Below are 10,403 nucleotides of genomic sequence, written 5' to 3'. Positions count from 1 at the left end.
TAGCTAAGAAATTCTATAAAAACTTTATAATACACTGGTTGGGCCTTAACTGTGCTATCATGTTCAATTCTGAGCCTCACACTTAAAGAAGGGTGTGAAGGCTTTGAGAGAGTGTGGGGGTTGGGTTCTACTGGAATGGAACCAGAGTTGAAGGACCCCAGTTTGACGGAGAGAGAGAGAGACTGGAGAAGCTGAGATTGTCCTTGAGATAAGTGAGATTTGATTGCCTTGAAGCATGGAACATTCTGCAGGGGTTTGAAAGGGTGGACGCGGAGGGGTTATTGTCACTTGTTGGGGAGCCTCGAACACAGGGCCTCAGTCTCAGGATAAGGGGGCCGATCGTTTCGGACTGAGGTGAGGAGACGTTTCTTCATCACTCAAAGGGTTGTGAATCTGTGGAATCCTCTGGCCCAGAGGGTTGTGGGTGCTCCATCGGTAAGGCTGGAATTGACAGAGTTTTAGTGTCTCTGAATTAAGAAATATGGGCAGCGGGTGGGAAAATGGAGTTGTAACCCAGACCAACCACGGTGGTATTAAATAGCGGAGCAGGCTCGATGGGCCGAATGATTGCCTGCTCCTATTATCTTGTTCAAAATTATGAAGGGTTTGGATAGAGTAAATAATGAAAGAATGATCAAACATGGAATATAGAACATAGAACAGTACAGCACAGAACAGGCCCTTCGGCCCTCGATGTTGTACCGAGCTTTGTCCAAAACCAAGATCAAGCTATCCCGCTCCCTGTCATTCTGGTGTGCTTCATGTGCCTATCCAATAACCGCTTGAAAGTTCCTAAAGTGTCCGACTCCACTATCACAGCAGGCAGTCCATTCCACACTCGAACAAAGTTTAAGACTAGGGAGGTTATGTTTAAGACTAGGGAGGTTATGCTGCAATTATATAAGGTGTTAGTGAGGCCACACCTGGAGTATTGTGTTCAGTTTTGGTCTCCTTACTTGAGAAAGGACGTACTGGCGCTGGAGGGTGTGCAGAGGAGGTTCACTAGGTTAATCCCAGAGCTGAAGGGGTTGGATTACGAGGCGAGGTTGAGTAGACTGGGACTGTACTCGTTGGAATTTAGAAGGATGAGGGGGGGATCTTATAGAAACATGTAAAATTATGAAGGGAATAGATAGGATAGATGCGGGCAGGTTGTTTCCACTGGCGGGTGAAAGCAGAACTAGTGGACATAGCCTCAAAATAAGGGGAAGTAGATTTAGGACTGAGTTTAGGAGGAACTTCTTCACCCAAAGGGTTGTGAATCTATGGAATTCCTTGCCCAGTGAAGCAGTTGAGGCTCCTTCATTAAATGTTTTTAAGGTAAAGATAGATAGTTTTTTGAAGAACAAAGGGATTAATGGTTATGGTGTTCGGGCCAGAAAGTGGAGCTGAGTCCACAAAAGATCAGCCATGATCTCATTGAATGGTGGAGCAGGCTCGAGGGGCCAGATGGCCTACTCCTGCTCCTAGTTCTTATGTTCTTATGATTTTATATTCTTATGAACCACACTCTGAGTAAAGAACCTACCTCAGACATCCCTCCTATATCTCCCACCCCGAACTTTATAGTTATGCCCCCTTGTAACAGCTACATCCACCCGAGGAAATAGTCTCTGAACGTCCACTCTATCTATCCCCCTCATCATCTTATAAACTTCTATTAAGTCGCCTCTCCTCCTCCTCCGCTCCAAGGAGAAAAGCCCTATCTCCCTCAACCTTTCCTCATAAGACCTACCCTCCAAACCAGGCAGCTTCCTGGTAAATCTCCTTTGCACCCTTTCCAATGCTTCCACATCCCCCTTATAGTGAGATGACCAGAACTGTGCATGATGCACCACAGAAGGAGCATATTTGGTGCCTACACTTTGAAAGATCTATCTAATTAGTTCCAATCTCTCCCTATCTCTTTCTCCATAGCCCTGAATATTATTTATTTCTCCAATTGCCTTTTGAAAGTTATTATTGAATCTGCTTCCACCATCCTTTCAGGCAGCGCCTTCCAGATCGCAACAACTCACTGAGTGAAAGAGAAACGTTTCCTCAGCTCAGCCCTCACCTATCATCAGCCAATCAACTTTCAATCTGTGTCCCTCTTGTTATCACCCATTTTCCCCGCCCAATCACAGTGGGCAGCGTGATCGGAAACCCTTGCCAGATGGCCCATGTTTCCCTGCCACCAAATGGTCCAGTGGAGTGGGGTGGAAGTGGTTGGAGTTTTGGACAGCTATGAAGCACTCTACACACTGGCTGTCCAAACAATGGCCAGTGCTCTCCCACATGTGTGAAGGGGCCTTGAGATATAACCGGAGCCAGTGCCAGAGATTTATCCAAGAAGAAACACAGACTAACCCTCGTGTCACTGTCTTTGATACTGTAGAAGGTGAACATCAGGATCATCGGGCCTGGTAATCTCACTCTTATGGCTTACAGGGAGCACAGAACAAGGGAAAGATAGCAACAGAAGTGCCTTGTTCAGCGAAGGGAGAAGCTAAGCCCTCCAGATGAAGGGGCGGCAGGGCCTAGAAACATAGAAAAATAGAAATTAGGAGCAGGCCTTCAAGCCTGTTCCACCATTCAATATGATCATGGCTGTTCCTCTCCCTCAATTTCATACTTTCATTTTCTCCTCATCCCCTTGACGTCGGTAGAGTCTAGAGGTGATTTTAAGCAGTTGTTATGGGCCAGGGTATAGAGAACCCCAAAGTGTATCATGGAGTTCACCTGACCCACAACTTTACTAGATTGTGGTATGGGGAGCACACAACCCACTCTACAGGTCTGGTACAGCAGAAATGGAAAAGTATTTTTAAAGCAAAACAATGTTTATTCCATGAACTCAAGTTAACCTTTTTAAAACATACAGTGAACATCTTAGCAACTATCAATTCAAATACAGCCCCCAAAGAATACAACACTAAATAATCCTTTAGGTTTTCCTTTTAACACCCATATGACTTAAAACAAAACCTTTATCAGAAGCACATCAGGTTAAAGTCACTACTGAAAACATTTATAATTCTGAATTCACTAAATGATCAAGAGATAGTCTTTTGATGGCAGAGAGAACAGCAGTGCACCTGCTTGGTCTGGCTTCAGCTCCAACACTGAAAACAAAACTAAAAAACACCCTGCAGCAAACAGCCTAAAACGAAAGTAAAAAGTTGACAGGCATCTCAGCTCCACCCACACTCTGACATCACTGCAGTAGTAAACACCCATTTCTTAAACGTACTCTCACTACAGATATTTATATACACACCCATTTCTCAACACCCAGTTCTTAAAGGTACTCTCACATGACATGGTACAGTGACATTGTCACTGGATAGTACTCCCGAGACCCAGGATAAGATCTGGAACTGGGTTCAAATCCCGCCACAGCAGATGGTGAAATACAAATTCAATAAAAATCTGGATTTAAAGTGAAATCATTGTTGTTTGTCGTAACAAAAACCCATCTGGTTCACTAATGACGTGTGGGAAGGGAATCTGCCATCTTTACCTGGTCTGGCTGACGTGTGACTCTCAAATACCCTCTGAAATTATACCTGGGCAGCACCGGGACTGATATCCTAGGGGTAGTAGTTGCTTGTGTGGTTGGGAAGGGTTTGAAGTAAAATGGAAGGGGGATAGGAATCTATGCAAGGAATCAGAGGAGTAGAAATCAGAACAAAAGACAGTAGGGGAATAAGAAAAGTGACTGGCAGAGAAATCAAGGGCCAGAATCAAACAGGCCTCAAGTGAAAAATAGTGGGGATTGGACAAAGATTGTTAAAATGCATGGAGCAATCGCAATAAAGTGGACAAACTAACTGTGCAAATAGATGTAAATGAGTATAATATAGTCAGGATGATGGAGACATGGCTGCAGGGTGATCAGGGATGGGAATTGAACATCCAGGGGTACTCAGTATTTAGGAAGGAAAAGGAAAAGGTGGTGCGATTGCATTGCTAGTTAAAGAGGAAATTAATGCAATAGTGAGAAACAATATTAGCTCAAAGGTGTGGAATCTGTATGGATAGAGCTGAGGAACACCATGGGGTTAGTGTGGGTTGTATATCGACCCCCAAACTGTAGTGGTTATTTAGGGAACGGCGTTAAAATGGAAATCAGAGATGTCTGTGATAAAGGAGCATCTATAATTCTGGGTGACTTTAATCTGCATTGTTATGAACCCACCTGATGTTAAATGTGAGCCCAAATTTCAGAAGGGTAACTTGAATATCGGTTCTTAGCGATGTATAGTTTCACTTTTGTACACTGTGAGAAAAATATGTGAACCAGGGAGGGATCATCCAGTCAGCGTATGGACAATGAAAAAAGGTTATTAAAAAACACACAACAAGAAGGACTACAATTACACTGATGGCTGTACACACACGGTATGACCATGACGTTACCCCATTGTTCCCAACTACCTACATTTCCTGAACTCTGAGATGACCCTTTGGTCCTAACCAAAACCCAACATTATATAGCTTTAAGAGCCAAATCCAGCAGTTAATTACCACGCACTGGTTATTTGCCAAGTTTGGGAAAACTATCTTCACTTTCAAGCGAAGGCAAAATTTGCTACTTTTTTTTGGGAGACTCTTTCGGCAGCTGTGATGGTTGATGTGTCTGTGTCTCTTCCCCCAGTCATTCGTGCTATGGATATAGCATTTTTCCCTTTAATTTTATCCACCCTTTGGAGTCGGCTTTCAGCAAATACGTGTCAATTTCCTTACCTTGTGGGCAGCACAGTAGCATAGTGGTTAGCACAGTTGCTTCACAGCTCCAGGGTCGCAGGTTCGATTCCTGGCTTGGGTCACTGTCTGTGTGGAGTCTGCACGTTCTCCCCGTATCTGCGTGGGTTTCCTCCCACAGTCCAAAGATGTGCGGTTTAGGTGGATTGGCCATGCTAAATTGCTCTTAGTGTCCAAAACATGTTAAGTGGAGGTTACTGGGCTAGGGTAGATACGTGGGTTTGATGCTCATTGGTGCTCTTTGTAAGGGCTGGTGCAGACTCGATGGGCTGAAAGGCCTCCTTCTGCACTGTAAATTTAACTATGACCGTGACTATCTCTCCACTTTGAATTGACCTCTTCTGTACCCCATTGTTTTCCTCCAATCATATTAGTAAACACTTACTTTTCTCACTGATATGCTAAATCGTATCTCAAAATCTCTTCAGCCAGCTGCCCTTATTAACTCCCTGTTTTAGTTTATTTCATCCCAATTTCATTTCTTTAACGCTAATTTTTCCCAAATTAGTAACAGCATATAGATCGGCCAAATCAAATTAATTACGATGCGGTAAAGGAGGAATACATGGAGCATATGCAAGATGGCTTTCTGGACCAATATATTGAGGAACCAACTGTAGAGCAGGCCATCCTAGTCTGGGTGTTGTGCAATGAAAAAGGCACCATTGCCAATCTAGTTGTGCGAGACCCCTTGGGGATGAGCGACCATAACATGATGGAATTCTCCATCAAGGTGCAGAGTGATGCAGTTGACTCTAAGACTGGGGTCCTAAATCTTAATAAAGGAAACTACAATGGAATGAGGCGTGAGTTGACTATGAGGGATTGGGGGATGCCACTTAAACGGATGACAGTGGATAGGTAATGGCAAACATTCAATGAGCACATGGGTGAACTGCAATAATTGTTCATTCCTGTCTGGGCAAAGATGGGAAAAGTAGTAAAAACAGGGTCGGGTACGTTTTGGCGCCGCCCTTTTGGCACCGATCATTTGACACCGCCATTTTGGCGCTAAATTGATTTGCCGCTCATTATTTTGGCGCCCAGCTGTTTTGGCACCTTTGTTGTGTATTGAATATATTGCCAGGAATGTAATGATAGGTTAATAATAAGTTTCTTCAGCTTTACGCTTCAAACTTGTTTTGATGGTAGCAACTTCCACACCCACTGCTGAAGCACCATGAGAATGTCCGTTCACTTCCAGGATCCCAGCCAGTCACAATATATATTAATGATTTAGACGAGGGAGCTAAATGTAATATTTTCAAATTTGCAGATGACCAAAAGCTGGGTGAGATTATCATAGAATTTACAGTGCAGAAGGAGGCCATTCGGCCCATCGAGTCTGCACCAGCTCTTGGAAAGAGCACCCTACCCAAGGTCAACACCTCCACCAAAATATTCAGCCTGGAGCCCAGTTACCAGTGGCATACCGCAGGGATCAGTTCTGGGTCCTCTGTTGTTTGTGATTTTCATTAATGACTTGGATGAGGGAGTTGAAGGGTGGGACAGTAAATTTGCAGATGATACGAAGATTGGTGGAGTTGTGGATAGTGACGAGGGCTGTTGTCGGCTGCAAAGAGACATAGCTAGGCTACAGAGCTGGGCTGAGAAGTGGCAGTTGGAATTTAACCCTGACAAGTGTGAGCTTGTCCATTTTGGAAGGACAAATATGAATGTGGAATACAGGGTTAACGGTAGGGTTCTTGGCAATGTGGGGGAGCAGAGAGATCTTGGGGTCTATGTTCATAGATCCTTGAAAGTTGCCACTCAAGTAGATAGAGCTGTGAAGAAGGCCTATGGTGTGCTAGTGTTCATTAGCAGAGGGATTGAATTTAAGAGCCGTGAGGTGATGATGCAGCTGTACAAAACCTTGGTAAGGCCACATTTGGAGTACTGTGTGCAGTTCTGGTCACCTCATTTTAGGAAGGATGTGGAAGCTTCGGAAAAGGTGCAAAGGAGATTTACCAGGACGTTGCCTGGAATGGAGAGTAGGTCTTACGAGGAAAGGTTGAGGGTGCTAGGCCTTTTCTCATTAGAGCGGAGAAGGATGAGGGGCGACTTGATAGAGGTTGATAAGATGATCAGGGGAATAGATAGAGTAGACAGTCAGAGACTTTTTCCCCGGGTGGAACAAACTATTACAAGGGGACATAAATTTAAGGTGATGGTGGAAGATATAGGGGGATGTCAGAGGTAGGTTCTTTACCCAGAGAGTAGTGGAGGCATGGAATGCACTGCCTGTGGAAGTAGTTGAGTCGGAAACATTAGGGACCTTCAAGCGGCTATTGGATAGGTACATGGATTATGGTAGAATAATGGAGTGTAGATTAATTTGTTCTTAAGGGCAGCGCGGTAGCATTGTGGACAGCACAATTGCTTCACAGCTCCAGGGTCCCAGGTTCGATTCCGGCTTGGGTCACTGTCTGTGCGGAGTCTGCACGTTCTCTCCGTGTGTGTGGGTTTCCTCCGGGTGCTCCGGTTTCCTCCCACAGTCCAAAGATGTGCAGGTTAGGTGGATTGGCCATGATAAATTGCCCTTAGTGTCCAAAGTTCTATGATAATCTATGATTAACCTAGGACAAAAGTTTGGCACAACATCGTGGGCCTGTTCTATATTTCTTTATGTTATGTTTATGTTTCACCCTATCCCATAACCCAGTAACCCCACCCAACACTAAGGGAAATTTTGGACACTAAGAGCAATTTATCATGGCCAGTCCACCTAACCTGCACATCTTTGGACTGTGGGAGGAAACCGGAGCACCCGGAGGAAACCCACGCACACACGGGGAGGATGTGCAGACTCCACACAGACAGTGACCCAAGCCGGAATCGAACCTGGGACCCTGGAGCTGTGAAGCAATTGTGCTGTCCACAATGCTACCGTGCTGCCCCAGGTGAGAGGGTGAGCTGTGAGGAGGATGCAGAGATGCTTCAGAGTGATTTGGACAGGCTGAGTGAGTGGGCAGATGAATGGCAGATGCAGTATAATGTGGATAAATGTGAGGTTATCCACTTTGGTGGAAAAAACAGGAAGGTAGATTATTATCTGAATGGCTGTAGATTGGGAGAGGGGAATGTGCAATAAGATCTGGGTGTCCTCGTACACCAGTCGCTGAAGGTAAGCATGCAGGTACAGCAGGCGGTAAAGAAGGTAAACGGTATGTTGGCCTTCATAGCGAGAGGATTCAAGTACAGGAGCAGAGATGTCTTGCTGCAATTATACAGGGCCATGTTAAGACCACATCTGGAATATTGTGTGCAGTTTTGGTCTCCTTATCTGAGGAAGGATAATAATAATCTTTATTGTCACAAGTAGGCTTACATTAACCCTGCAATGAAGTTACTGTGAAAATCCCCTTGTCGCTACATTCCGGCACCTGTTCGGGTACACAGAGGGAGAATTCAGAATATCCAACCAATATTCACCGACCAGAATATCCAACCAATATTCACCGGGACTTGTGAGAGGAAACCGGAGAACCCGGAGGAAACCCACACAGACACGGGGAGAACGTGCAGACTCCGCACAGCCAGTGACCCAAGCCAGGAATCGAAACTGGGACCCTGGAGCTATGAAGCAACTGTGTTAACCACTGTGCTACCGCGATGTTCTTGCTATAGAGGGAGTGCAGTGAAGGTTTACCAGACTGATTCCTGGGATGGCAGGATGGATGTATTAGAAAAGATTGAGTCGCTTACATTAGCTCACTGAGCTAAATCGCTGGCTTTTAAAGCAGACCAAGCAGGCCAGCAGCATGGTTTGATTCCCGTACCAGCCTCCCCGGACAGGCGCCGGAATGTGGCAACTAGGGGCTTTTCACAGTAACTTCATTGAAGCCTACTCGTGACAATAAGCCATTTTCATTTTTCATTCATTTCATATTTGTTGGAATTTAAGAACCTTCAAAATTCCAACAGGACTAGACAAGGTGGATACAAGAAGGATGTTTCCGATGGTGGTGTGTCCAGAACCAGGGGTCACAGTCTGAGGATACGGGGTAGTCCATTTAGAACAGAGATGAGGAGACATTTCTTCACCCAGAGAGTGGTGAGCCTGTGGAATTCATTACCACAGGAAGTAGTTCAGTCCAAAACATTGTATGTTTTCAAGAAGCAGTTAGATGTAGCACTTGGGGTGAAGGGGATCAGAGGATTTGGGGGGAAAGCAGGAGCAGGTTACTTAGTTTGATGATCAGCTGTGATCATAATGGTGCAGCAGACTGGAAGGGCCGAATGGCTCCTCCTGCTCCTATTTTGAAAAGAAATTTAGAGTACTTAATTCTTTTCTTCCAATTAAGGGGCAATTTAGCATGGCCAATCCACCTAACCTGCACATCTTTGGACTGTGGGAGGAAACCGGAGCACCCGGAGGAAACCCACGCACACACGGGGAGGACGGGCAGACTCCACACAGACAATGACCCAAGGCCGGAATTGAAGCCGGGTACCAGCTGCTGTGAGGCAGCAGTGCTAACCACTGTGCCACTGCCACCCTAGCGTGTGAACTGCATCAACCTTTCCTCTACTATCTTAGCTGTAATTGTTCTTAAAGGTATAGCTTCCAGAAATTGGGTGGTCATATCCATGACCATAAGAAAGTACTGATGCCCTGCCTTCATTTTAGGCAATGGTCCTACACAATCTACCAATACTCACCCGACTAAATGGTTCGTCAAACACTGGTATGGGTTTCAAAGTTGCTGGCTTAATCCCATGTTGTGCTTTACCTATTACCTTTTTTAAAAATAAATTTAGAGTACCGAATTCATTTTTTCCAATTAAGGGACAATTTAGCGTGGCCAATCCACCTCCCCTGCACATCTTTGGGTTGTGGGGGTGAAACCCACGCAGACACGGGGAGAATGTGCAAACTCCACACGGATAGTGACCCAGATCCGGGATCGAACCTGGGACCTCGGCACCGTGAGGCAGCAGTGCTAACCCACTGCATCACCGTGCTGCCCCTTTACCTATTACCTGACAGGTATGTCAGGTTGTACAGAATCGTACTATATCCTTATGCCACCCTGACCAGGGAAAAGTATCTGTTGACTGATGCCTGAGTTTTCCAAATTCCCACATGTCCTGCCACCTGTATCTCATGTGACTCCCGCAGTATTTCCCTATTTTAGTCGGTACCACTATCTGATCAACAATCGTCCACTCCTCATCTGCAAATCTATGAGGATGTCTCCACTTCCTCATCAGAACTCTGTTCTTAACGTAATAGCAGTCTGTATCCCACTCAGCGCTGACTGTGCTAATCTATGTAACTCTGGATCTGCATTCTGAGCCTCAATTAATGAAGTCCTATTAAACACTTCTGTGGAAACTTTGACCCACTGGGTTTACTTCTGGTCAATGTCTTTCTGAGGTTCAGCTTTCCTTTTGGTACTTCTTCCTTCTAGGCCTGAGATGGCTTACTCTGTTAACGTTGTCTACATTCCCTGTGGATTCAGGAATAGTTCAAGTTCACAGCAAACACTCACTGGTTTTAGAACGATAAAGAAGTTCTTGACTTCAGCAAGCAAGAGAGAGAGAGCGAGAGAGTGAGTGTGTTCATTCTCTTTCCAAGGTCTACACACTACTGCCTAGTTCTCTCAAAAACATCACACAGGAACCAATCACTGACTGTTGTCAGGCAGAAAATT

The sequence above is a fragment of the Scyliorhinus canicula genome, chromosome 11, assembly GCF_902713615.1.
Source record: "Scyliorhinus canicula chromosome 11, sScyCan1.1, whole genome shotgun sequence".
NCBI classification, from domain to species: domain Eukaryota; kingdom Metazoa; phylum Chordata; class Chondrichthyes; order Carcharhiniformes; family Scyliorhinidae; genus Scyliorhinus; species Scyliorhinus canicula.
The sequence above is the reverse complement of the archived record's forward strand: the minus strand, read 5'-3'. Positions refer to the sequence as shown.